The sequence below is a fragment of the Pituophis catenifer genome, unplaced genomic scaffold, assembly GCF_029215685.1.
Source record: "Pituophis catenifer annectens isolate HBS135680 unplaced genomic scaffold, rPitCat1.0.hap2 SCAF_9, whole genome shotgun sequence".
Classification (NCBI taxonomy): Eukaryota; Metazoa; Chordata; class Lepidosauria; order Squamata; family Colubridae; genus Pituophis; species Pituophis catenifer.
The window spans coordinates 22,822,220-22,835,392 of record NW_027256889.1 but is presented as its reverse complement, the minus strand read 5'-3'; positions in this window follow the sequence as shown (position 1 = coordinate 22,835,392).

Here is a 13,173-nt window from a genome sequence, read left to right as displayed (position 1 = left end):
TGTGGATGTCTCCATAAAACTATCAGGAACTTTACTCATTTCTGAAGTGTTGTTTTACTTTTTTATTTTATTTATTTTTATTTTATTTTCAATTTATATACCGCCCTTCTCCCTGAGGACTCAGGGCAGTGCTTTACTCCCCATCTAGGAAAAAAGGATAAGGCTAAATTGTCTTCCTAAATTGATATCATCTAGATGTGTGAAGTTTTCAGCTTCCAAGATTGCCATTAAGGATGGCCCAAATGCTTGTGGCCCAAACCAGGGAAACTCCCCTTTGCCTGGATCTGAATTTGGCATTACCAGAGTGGGTTTCAGCAGGTTCTGACCAGTTCTGGAGAACCAGTAGTGGAAACTTTGAGTAGTTCAGAGAACCGGTAAATACCACCTCTGACTGGCCCCGCCCCCATCTATTCTCTGCCTCCCAGTCCCAGCTGATCGGGAGGGAATGGGGATTTTGCAGTATCCTTCCCCTGGAGTGGGGTGGCAATGGAGATTTTGCAGTATCATTCCCCTGCCACACCCACCAAGCCACGCCCACAGAACCGGTAGTAAAAAAAAATTGAATCCCACTATTGGGCGTTACCAACTTTTTGATCTTAATACAACTACTTAAACTGCCACTTCTAGTTGCTGAAAATCCTTTTCTTTTACCCTAAGTGAAAACCTGTTATGCTGATGACACAGTTCAGAGCAGGGGAAAAATTCCAGGTAATCATAAGTAGTGTTGACCCCTTCCAGAATTGCCTCAGAGTGGTTGCTTTGATAATAAAATGCCATTTGTAGTCACTGGCATGCCATCTGGAAAACACCATGCAGGAATCTTACCAGCCTGTGTCAGGTTTCGATGTCATTTCAAATAAATTGCACTCCCAAACAATTAATCTTTGTTGAAATATTCCATTTATTGGGTACGACAGATCTGGCCCCGACTTCGTCGTAGCGATACTAACCCTCTGACCCCCAAACCCTTCCCTTTCTGTTCCCCAATTCTCATCTTCTCATTAGCCATCTTCCAAGTCAGTCGCCCCAGCTTCTGACCTCACCCCACAGGAATGTTTCCCCCCACCCATCCCATCTCCTAGGGAATATTATCTACAGAGAAAATAAGTAGGTGAAAAGTCAAGCCTCGTCTTTTTATGGCAGCATCAGAATGCTGACAGCCTGCCTTATTCTGAGGTGACTTGCAAATTCTGAACACTGGTTCTTCACCGAGATAATGGAGATATAAAGACGGAATTCATCCATTTTACACATCAGAGTTGATCTGACGGATTTTACGTCTACACTGATACCCGAGCCGTTTAACACGTGAGGCAGACAAATCTCTGACCTTTGACATCTTGCCATCATTGCTTTCCTGTCAGCATCTGTCTCCCGAGCCCCCCCCATCTGGCTGCCATCTCATTCTATCTAATGGGGGAATTGGCCTTGTAAACATCAGCCCAGTTTAGGAGATCCATCAGTTTGCTGTCAGAAACAGGATGTTTGATTAAATGGGTTCTTGGCTTAATCCAGCATGGCTGTTCTCGTTTTTTTAATGTTCGACGTAGCATTATACTGAAGGTGAGCTGGCAGCGTTCATAAGCACATCATCTCAGGGAGACTGGGGGAAAAAAAGTGGGGGGGCTTCTGAGTTCTTTGCAAGTTTCACATTAGACAAGGTTCCAACTTTGCTTGCCAAGACTCCAAGCCAGAGGTCTTCAATCTTGGCAGCTTTAAGACTTGTGGACTCCAACTCCCAGAATTCTCCAGCCAGCTGGCTGGAGAATTCTGGGAGTTGAAGTCCACAAGTCTTAAAGCTGCCAAGTTTGGGGACCCCTGCTCCAAGCCCTATTTGTTTTCTTCAACTATAATTTATTTCCGAGCCTGCTGATGCATAATCATGATGCCTTTTGAAAACAGGGATTCCTAATAAGAATTAACCCAGTATCCACCTTTGTTTTTTCTACTGATGCTAAAAGGTTCTCTCTCTCTCTCTCTCTCTCTTTTAATGTCTGCATGATCATTGCCAAACCTTTCTTCTGAAGGGAAAGGCAGAATGTGCCAGTTCCCGGGGGGGGGGGGTTAAAAAGAGCAGTCAGGTTCTTGTATTAGACACACTCTGACTTGTGAGCAGCAGACTACATGATCCAAAGTCAGTTTGAATTAGAGGGTCTGATGCCACCTCTGGAGTGCATCTCTGACAGGGCTTTAATCAGACAACAGGGGGAAGGCAATGCATACTCCGAGAAGCCATTTCCTCAAAGAGCTGACTTGTCACGATGTATGGAATAAGACAGCACAATGATCTCAGAGGTGATTCTGGAAGATAGGAATTAGATTTGGTCCTAAGATATACTCAGCCCAGCCACTTTTAGGTTTATTAGGCATGTCGAGAGCAAAACTCTCTTGCTAAGTGTCTCTCCTCTTTTCCCCCATCATTCGCTCTTCTTGAGGAAGGGGGAAATTTGCCACTATGCCAAAGCAACTTTCTGTCAGCTTTGGAAGCCATATTAGACCTGAAGCTTCCATGCTGTCACCTTCTCACGTGTGAGAAAGTAGGAGGGGGGATTTAGTAGAGGGGTTGTCTTTAGACATAATAGCATTTTTCCTGTCAGTCAAGGTCAGGCCGATCCTGCATCTGGAGAAGGAGTGGTCGGAGTGCTGTCTCGAGATGGGACGGCGGTTGATTGGAGCATGTGATCGACTGAGGACTGAGGGGATGGTTTTGGGGGTTTTGATTTCCTGAGGGAAAACCCGGACCTCTCAGATTCGGGTTTTCCCAGATGTGCCAGTTTACCTATTCTAGTAAATAGAACTTTGAAAAATGCTTCCTTCAGAGTCTTTACTTGGAGTTGGGTTTTTTTTCTGGAACGCTGACATTTTCCTTGCACATCAAGAAGATGGATGGATGGATGGATGGATGGATGTTCTGACCTAGGCTTTCTGATACAGTAAAAGCACACAAGGAGTCCCAAAAACTTTTTATTTCAACGGCTGTGAATTCTGTTCATTCACAGCCTGTTCATTCTCAATCTGTTCATTCACAGATGAGTCCCAAATAGTTGTAAAGAGTCCGAGAGAAGTCTGCTACAGTCCTTCGGGATAAGGCTGATAAGCACCCACCTTTACCTCTCTTGACACGCTGCCAAAGACCTAATTGGCAATTAGCTTTGCAAGGCCACACGGAACACAGAGTCAAAATGGAGCTGCAGAATTGAAACCAGCCAGCATGAACAATATTGCTTCCTGCAAAAGCCCATGTGCCTTTGCTCATCCTTTATGTCTTATGGGAGGGGCCAATCATCTCCAAGCCCTACTCCTGAGTCGTCCCTTTTGTCTTAATTGTTCTTGCCTTCTGGCAGCTCTGCGCATGGAAACAGGCTCCTCATGTTCCTCTGCCTCACTGATATACGACTCTGGAGACTCTGGAGTCCACACCTAACTCCCAGATGGCCCTCCCTGCCTCCAACAAAGAGCCCTTGTCCGAGCCTTCTCCAGTCTCCAGGACTGGCCCATGTTCCTCCCCAGCCTCCTCACTGTCTGACTCTGCTGCCAGCTCCGCAGGCTGCCGGTGGACCACAAAAATAGATGGATAGACAGACTGACAGAATCTCTGTCTAGAAGAGTCCATGGTGATGTAGTGGTTAGTATTGCAGGCTGACTTTGCCCACTGCCAGAAATTTGATCCTGAATGGCTCAAGGTTGACTCAGCTTTTCATCCTCCCAAGATTGATAACATGAGGATCCAGATTGTTGGGAGTAATATGCTGTCTCTGTAAACCCCTTAGAGAGTGCTGTAAAGCTCTATGGGGCAATATATAAATCTAAGTCCTATTGTTAGGAATATCTGAGATCCTGCACAGAGTCCTCAAAGTCCCAGGCCTCTGGTAGAGGACTGAAGATTGAGGAAGATACAGATAACTCATAGGGCAAAAAAAGATTTTTTTTAAACAAAAAACTAGACTAGTTGTCTCAGAAATGGAGAGAGTTTGTAATGGGGAATGTTCTTGACTGCCTCCTTGATATGAACAAGTTTGCATCTTTTCACGAATAACACAAAATCACCAACAGCATGGGAAATAATTTCCTCTTCTCCAATTTGCTGTTCACATTAAAGTTGGCAGCTGCTTTAATAGGCATCCCAGGATATACTTCAGAGATTGGGCATATGTGCTTTTAACATTGGAGCCCATCTCAAGAGGAGAAAATTAAAGTGCTCTCACCCGTTTTTGATCCAGTCCTATTCACTCCATGGTTAAGCCTCTTATCACTGACCTTTGGCCTCAAATGGATGATTTTCAAAGACATGTCAAAAAGTAGTTGCCAACTCCCTTGGTCTGTCTCCATCAGAAATTGTTTGCAAGAGGGTTTTGCCAATTGAAATATCTGTATGCATGATTATCTCTTTTTGGGGTATGTGCTGCCAAAGCAAGCCTTGATTATGACTTTAGCTTGTGAGCTATAATTGCAAAATGTATAATAACATTTTTTTTAAAAAAAAATGAATAAAACAAAATAAACTATAATATATTTTGTATTCTAAGCCAGGGCAGATGACTGGTCCAGATTTACATATTCACTCAAACTGTCAAGTTCCTTTCACCATGAATGCAGAATCATGGTTTCTGTTTAGACTGATATCATGTAAAGATAGAAGCAGTAATGCAATCTCTAAATGAGATTTATTTAGTACTTCTCATTCTTCTCTTTCTCCCTCTCCTTCTCTAATCCTAACCTCAGATGTTTAAAACATATATCTTGCTTTTAACTTTGATTTGGGCTTTAGAATAATGTTTTGAGTAATGTTTCGAAGACTTAGATAGTCTTCACTTAACATTGACAAGCAGTTTTCAGTATTTGATTGATTGATCAATCAAAATTAATTGGGAGTGTTTTTTGGGAGGGAGAGAGGAAGAGAAAGTATCTATCTGAGATTGGTTGTTCTTAAAAGGTTAAACAGAATCAGACGAAGGTAAGTAGCTGGATCAAAAACCACCAGGAAATTCTAGCATGGTAGACTAGATTGGGCAAATGAAATACATTTCTCTCCAAAGTTAGCAATGATAAGTGACTTCTTCAACAGTGCCAAGAAAATTATATAAATTTGCTTGTGTGTGGTCACCAGGATTGGAGTTCAACTCACAGGTGACTTAACCATTGTTTTTTTCCCCTGTGTGATCTGCTTCCACCGTCAAATCTTATTTTTCAAACTATTTCAGCAGCAGATAACCTCAAGACAAAGCTTGGCTGTTAATTGTTTTCTATGCTGAGTGGGTTTAACAACATCTTGGTTTTCCCTAGAGTTAATCTGTCACTGTTTAAATTATGCAAGCCAAATAGCTTAGGAGCCAAGGGATTTAGAACCATAAAGCAAACATAACTGGTTTTAAACTTCCTTGACTAGATTTGGTTAACATCACTTATTTCTAGAATTATTTTTTTTTAAGTTTATTAATCAAATTTATATAGCTACCCATGTTACCAAAGCGGACTCCGGGCTTATAGTATAGAACAGGAGTCAGCAACCTGTGGCTCTGGAGCCACATGCGGCTCTTTGGGCCCTCTGCTGTGGCTGTCAGATGATCCCACCACTGGCTGGCCCCGCCCCTCACCCTCCCCTCCTAGTCACTCCTCGCCTGGCCTGAGAAGGTAAGGGCGACAGTGGGGGATGGAGAAGTGGCCAGGGAAGAGACCCTTTCTGGATCGGGACTCGTTAAATACGGTCACTCATGCTCTCGTTACTTCCCGCTGTTGGTGATCACCTTTAAAGCGCTCCATGGCATCGGACTGGGGTATCTACGAGACCGCCTTCTGCTACCAATAGCCTCTCACCGACCAGTACGCTCCCATAGAGAGGGGCTCCTCAGGGTGCCGTCGGCCAAACAGTGTCGACTGGTGGCCCCCAGGGGGAGAGCCTTCTCTGTGGGGGCACCTACCACCTGGAACGAGCTCCCCCCAGAGATACGGAAGATCCCGGACCTGCGCACGTTTCGCCGTGCTCTCAAAACTTTTCTATTTCAGCAAGCTGGCCTGGCCTAACTCCCATTTTTTAAATTTTTTAAATTTTTTAATTTGTGATTTTATAAATTGGGTGTTTTAATCTGTGTTTCGGCCGAAATATTTAATAATTTTAAGGGATTTTTTTAAATATTTGTATTATCTGTATTTTATCTTGGCTGTTCACCGGCCTGAGTCCTTCGGGAGTAGGGCGGTATAGAAATTTGATTAATAAATAAATAAATAAATAAATAAAAAGAGACAGAGAGATACAGAGAGAGGGGGAGAGAGAGAGACATAGAGGGGGGGAAGGGAGGGAGGGGGAGGGGGAGGGGGAGAGAGAGAGATATCAAAAGGATTTTGTGGTTCCTGGTGTTTTTTAACAACTGGTTCTCTGCCCTAATGACCAGCTCAGTAGGCGTGGCTGGGGGGGGTCATGTGACTGGTGGAAGTGAGTGATATTGAATTGGCCACGCCCACCCAGGTTATGTGGCTCCCGGTGTTTTCTTTTCTGTGGGAAACGGGTCCAAATGGCTCTTTATTTAAGGTTGCAGACCCCTGGTATAGAATAAGCAGACAAAACCATATATAAAAATATTATGTAATGCAGAATAGCTCTATAAGTTTTGTTTCCCTATATTGTTCATGTTGTCATTGCATTTTGAGTATTTGTATTTGTGTATGCATGTACTGTATGTGTTTGTACTTAAGAGAATTCCACCCCCTTATTGAAACTGACTTTTTTGAAAGCCTCTTCTGTTTCTGCTTCAACGACTGTTCCCTCATGCTCTACAATATTTTCTTCCTTCACACATTCTTCATCAGATTTTGGTCTATCTATAATTGGTCTTCTTTTTCTCTTCCTTCTCCTCCTTGCTTTTTATCTCCCGACAATCCATTGGGACCTAAAATAACATCTGAAGTTCCTCCCTACATTTTATCCTTATAATGTTTTATCAATTGGTTTGACTAACACATAGTGACTGGTGCAAAATTGGCTAATGAGTGTCATGAATCCGGGTCTTCTCAAATAATAAAATAGTTTAGATTCAGAGCCAGTTCCAGGTCACTGAATAATAGGCATGTCATTTGGTTTCCATGTTTCCTGCATGGTGAACTGAAGCTACCGTAATTCATGCACATATTCACACAGAGTTAGACTCAAAATTCCCCTTCAAATTTGTTATCAGAGCAATAGAGTTGAGGACTTTTCCAATTTTCATTTTCTGGAGGGGGAGGGACACAGACGACAAGGATATTCTCCAATTATTTCTCAAATGGAGATTCCTCCTTAGCAGGGATAGGGGATTCATTTCTGAGTCTCCCCCTATGGAACAGGTCACTACTGAAGTCTTCATTTGACATGGGCAAGAAGGGCAGAGATGCTAAAACCCTCCAGAAAGTGGAATGTACTTGCTACTAAATAAGTACAAGAACTGCACACTCCATCTATAAAGATTTCTCCAAAATTCTCTCCTCTGAAAGTATTTTTAAAGGCGATTCTCTTCTACAAATTGAATTAACATTAGGAAAAAGTGTGAAATAATTTCTTTGTCTGGCACTATTTTCTCTCTCCAGTTTGCTTCTCTCAGACCTTTGAGATATGTATCTTCAAAAACGAGAATATTTTCATAATTTTAATCAGCACTGCCAATCTCTATGCAAACAACAACAGTTGCAAGGGGTTTGTAGGAGGGGAAGTAAGAAAACATACCTCACAAAGTTGTGATGCAAGTTCAGCTTCTTGTGACAGGATGGCATGGTGTGCATTTTCTCATTATGACATCATTCATTGTCGTCAGGAATGGACAACTAAGATGGCAAAGTGCCCCAAAGAAGTAATTCCCACATTTCAAGCAATTTCATTCTCAAGCCATCTTTAATCTAAAGATGTGAGAAAGTAACTATCTCATCCTATTTTGTCATGAAACAGCTGAAGTGGAATTCATTCAACTCATTTATTGTGGCTCACAAATTAAATAGAAAGAGAGTTTGCTTATTTTTGGGTTAATACAGAATACCATATGGTCACGTAGGGTTGCCAGGTGTCCACTATTTGAGCGAACAGTCCGCTTTTTTCACATTATGTTCACTATTTTTTTTTCACAAAATAGTGGACATTTTTTTTATTCAAAAGCTTTATGATGAAATGGTACGTAATCTAAAGCAGTACAGTGTAAGAGAATAAGGATAGGAGAATCGTGTTTTGTCTTTTTTTTCATAAGTTAGAATGAGACAAAGATCGAATATCCATTGAACTCGATTCTCCGAAAAAATTAATGATGAGATTAAAATAAAAATATATTATAAAATTATGTACAGTTCACATTTTAAAAATGTATTGTAGCTTGTGTCGACTGACCTAAAATGGTGTGTTAAAATGTTTGTAAGAAAATATATAATTTAATTGTAATTTTTTTTTATTTTTTTACTACTTAACCCCCCCCCCCCCAGCTTGTCCGCTATTTTTTGGAAGCAGACCTGGCAACCCTACGTATGGAACTAAGATAGGATTGGGTTGTTTTTGGTTCACCAGCTAACACAACATTGTGTTAGAATGTTGTGCAAATGAAATTCTCATTTAAAGGCATTGCACTATACATTTGAGCACATGTTATATGAAGTAGAGCCATTGTACTTATGTCAGAGGTTGTTGCAGAAATCAAATCCAGAAAGCACACACAGGTAACTGATTCAGCAGGATTCATTAATTTCTCTTTATATATAATAACATATGAAATAAATATACAACACCAATGGCAGATTCTCCAATGTGGTAGTAGTTACAAGCAAAACACACAAGCAGAGGAGAGGAGAGTTTCACTTTCAATTCAGCAGACTAGTTTCAGCTTTCTTTTTGCACAGACTCAGAGCTGAGCCATGCCCAGCCTCCGAAACTGTTTCAGTTTCCAAACAGTCTCCATTGGCTGACTTAGTTGTTATGCCTATTCATTGGCTCACTTTGTTACCCTGTCTCTGCCAGTCATGAATTCTCTGATAACTTAATACTCCAAATTTACTAAAGTGTGCAAACTCTGTTCTCTGAGCTCACCAATACAGCAATGCAAGAAGGATTGTGTCACCTTTACCGTAGTTTGAAGACGTTACATTTTTTTGTAGATAATTTCCATTGTTTCTCACTTCTTCTACCATCCTTCTTTCTCTTGCCATGTATATATTTGTGTTTGCATGACTATGTGTATGCACATGGACGTTTATGACACATGCTTCCTTTCTCATTTCCTTCACCTGATCAACTGAAATATTATTATCCTTCATAATTACATTAGATTTGAAAATATCACAAGATATTTCTTTATTTTTGGTGCTGTGCGTGATTGCCTTTCAGGAGTTCATGAAGCTGGTATAACCTACAGCTTATGTGGAGCATGACGATGTAGAATAAATTCTCTTAATTGACAGAGTTTAATGGGTCAACCCCTTCCCCCAAGTTCTGGCAATATTCCCATTTTAGCAGATCCTTTATCTCTGTGTCTTTGATTTATTTATTTTTTTTTTATTTGATTTATATGCTGCCCTTCTCCGGAGACTCAGGGCGGCTTACAGTGCGTTAAGCAATAGCCTTCATACTTTTGTATATTTATACAAAGTCAGCTTATTGCCCCCACAAACTGGGTCCTCATTTAACCTACCTTAGAAAGGATGGAAGGCTGAGTCAACCTTGAGCCTGGTAAGATTCGAACCTGCAGAAATTGCAGGCAGCTGTGTTAATAACAGGGTGCATTAAACCACTGTACTACCAAGGCTCTTTTTTTGCATTAGCAGTGAAAAATTATATTTCTGGTATGCTGGAACTGGATAGCCAGCTTTGGTGTATTTTACCTAATCATGGTTTTTTTAAGTTCCAAACACATTTGTTGGTGCACAGATAACTTGAGTCTGCTATATCTCTTTTCTGCCTGAATAAAAACTCTCTCGGGTCCTCAAGATTTCCTTGTTTTTCCCAGCAACACCCAAAGATGCACACAAGGGATAGCGCATTGAGATTTATACCACTTCCTAATGGACAGCTTTGTCTCCTAGGGATTTTGATGGCTGTTTTCAGCCTCCCAGTTGACACATCTTAGCTGCACTCCATCAGAACAATGGGCCCCTAATGACGTATTACTTTAATTTCCTATATCTTTATTATTCATAAAGGAGGCAGTTTGATGGGAAGGGAGATTTGGCTAGAAAGCCTGGGGGAGGGGGTGGAAGTAGTTGAAGAAAGGGAGAAGAGCTGAAGAGGAAACTGGAGTCTGCCTTCAGTGTGCCTTCCTCTTCTCTTCTCAATAAAAATGAAAAGATGGACTGCGGTTTTGCTTGAAAAGAAGCTGTAGAGACGATGCTGTGACAATTAACAATGGGGAAGAAGTTTGTTTACTTCACATCTGAAGGCAACTTACCTAGTTTCATATTTTAATACCAATATACGACGTGAAAGTTGTCATTCAGAATCTGCGCTTCCTTGTAATTTGCAAAGCATTCCATCAAAAAAAAAAAAGAGGATACTACAGAAAAGACTGTGCCAAAGTGTATACATAATGCATTTGTGAAAATAATGTCAAGAAAGACAACACGGTTGAGGGATTTCCCCCCGCCCCACCTCGGATACTATGTAGATCGAATAAACCGATGCTTCTCTTCGGAAAATTATACCGTTAAATAGATACTGTGTTTTTTTTAAAAAAGAAATCTCAGCTGTGACAAGCTGAACTTTAACATTAGAAAATTTGAAAAATGATGAGAAATTGAAATTCACTCATCTGAAATAGTGAATATTAATTCACTAAAGAAGAAACAATTTAATGGATAGAGAAGGGGGTTTGTTTGCAGCTCTCCTACCCTTTCCAGGGTTCATGTGGTTTGCAAATGATGGGATGGAAGTTACATAAAACAGTTAGCCAGTATGGCAGAACCATTAAAAGTGTCAATCTATGGCTAGGGAAATTGCAACCTACAACCATGCTTGTTTTCTTGGTGATTTTGCCTAAGACTCTCCAGTAATGATTAGTAATGATGCAATCCCGATCTCTGCACTTTCCGCGCTGGCCTGAAGACATGGCTTTTTCAGCAAATTCCCTGACCGACTATGAGGCTTTTAACTTTGGGGATTTTAAATTCGGATTGGTTTTTAGTATTTTATTGTTGTGGTTTTTATTGTGTGAGCCGCCCCGAGTCCTACGGGAGAAGGGCGGCATATAAATTTTAATAAATAAATAAATAAATAATGAAGGTGCTGGGTCAGGAATGAAGAAGTCCAAGTTCTAGAATCCCTGGATGACTCTGGACCAGTCCCTTCCTCTTAGTCCAAGAGCCAGGATAGGTTAGTGGTGAAGGTCATTGAACTAGAAGCAGGGAGAACCAAGATCTAGACCAGGGGTATTAAATTGGCAGCCCACGGGCCAGATGTGTCACATGCAGGCCACGCCCACCCCAGCTCCACAAAGGCAAAAAAGTCATGATACATCATGTGACATCAACGTGATGCAGCGAGTTTGACACCCGTGATCTACACCACCTTCAGCCTTGAAAAGTTCTGTGCGTTTCAGCTTTTCAAGGTAGAGCAGACCAAAAATCTCAAGAGATAATAGAATAGAATAGAATAGAATAGAATAGAATAGAATAGAATAGAATAGAATAGAATTTTATTGGCCAAGTGTGATTGGATACACAAGGAATTTGTCTTGGTGCTCTCAGTGTACATAAAAGAAAAGATACGTTCATCAAGAATCATAAGGTACAACACTTAATGATAGTCATAAGGTACAAATAAGCAATCAGGAAACAATATCAATATAAATCGTAAGGATACAAGCAACAAAGTTACAGTCATACAGTCATAAGTGGAAGGAGATGGGTGGTGGGAACAATAAGATTAATAGTAGTGCAGACTTAGTAAATAGTTTGACAGTGTTGAGGGAATTATTTGTTTAGCAGAGTGGTGGCGTTCGGGAAAAAACTGCTCTTGTGTCTAGTTGTTCTGGTGTGCAGGGCTCTATAGCGTCGTTTTGAGGGTAGGAGCTGAAACAGTTTATGTCCAGGATGCGAGGGGTCTGTAAATATTTTCACAGCTCTCTTTTTGACTCGTGCAGATGTATGCTAATGCTACTTCTGTAGTATAATAAAAGATTGTTTCAAGACTGAGTATGCTTCCCACTCCCTATTTTTATCTTCTTGAGAAGTAGGGAGGGGCTTGTCTGAGATGTTTTCTCCGATTACATTTCCATCCTGGACTCAGTCCTCTTTTATCTGACCATTGCCTTGACTCTTCCTCCTATCCCTCAAGGCCATCCCTTCTATTCTGTACATTGGGGGACTCTGGGTCAATCCCTCTCTATTGGCCAAAAGCCCAGGGTGGTGAAGGTATAGGTCTAGCAAAAGGGAGACCCAGGTTTAAATCAATCCACAATTTTATTTTTATTTTAGGAAATTTATACTGCCGCCTATTCGCACATGGCGACATAAGGCGGCTTACAGGAATATAAAAACCTCATATATAAAACAATAAAACTAATAAAAGAGAATAATCATATAATCAAATAATAATATAATAAAATAAAATAACCCCCTGCCCCAGCAACAACACATCACATGAGCCATTTAATGGGCTCCATCCCACTCTGCATTCCCCAGGCCCACTGGCAGAACCAGGTCTTCAGTGCCTTCTGGAAGAGGGTTAGAGTGTGTGTGGGGGGGGTCATTCTAATCTCTGGGGGAATGATGTTCCAGAGAGAGGGAGCCACCATGGAGAAGGCCCTTCTTCTGGGTCCCACCAGGTGTAGCTCCCTAGGAGATGGGACCCACAAATTCCTTGTCTCCCAGCTCTGATGGGTCGGGTAGATGTGACCAGCAACAGATGGTCCCTCAGATAATTGGTCCCAAGCCATGAAGAGCTTTAAAGGTGGCAACCAGCACTTTGAATTGCACCCAGAAGCAAATCGGCAACCAATGCAGCTCCCGCAGGAGAAGTGATACATGTGCACATCGAGGTCTGCACAAAACCATGCGGGCCGCTGCATTTTGTACCAACTGGAACTTCCAGATGCTCTTCAAGGGCAGCCCCATGTAGAGCGCGTTTATTTATTATTTATTTATTTATTTATTTATTTATTTATTTATTTATTTATTTATTTATTTAATCAAATTTCTATACCGCCCTACTCCCGAAGGACTCAGGGCGGTGAACAGCCA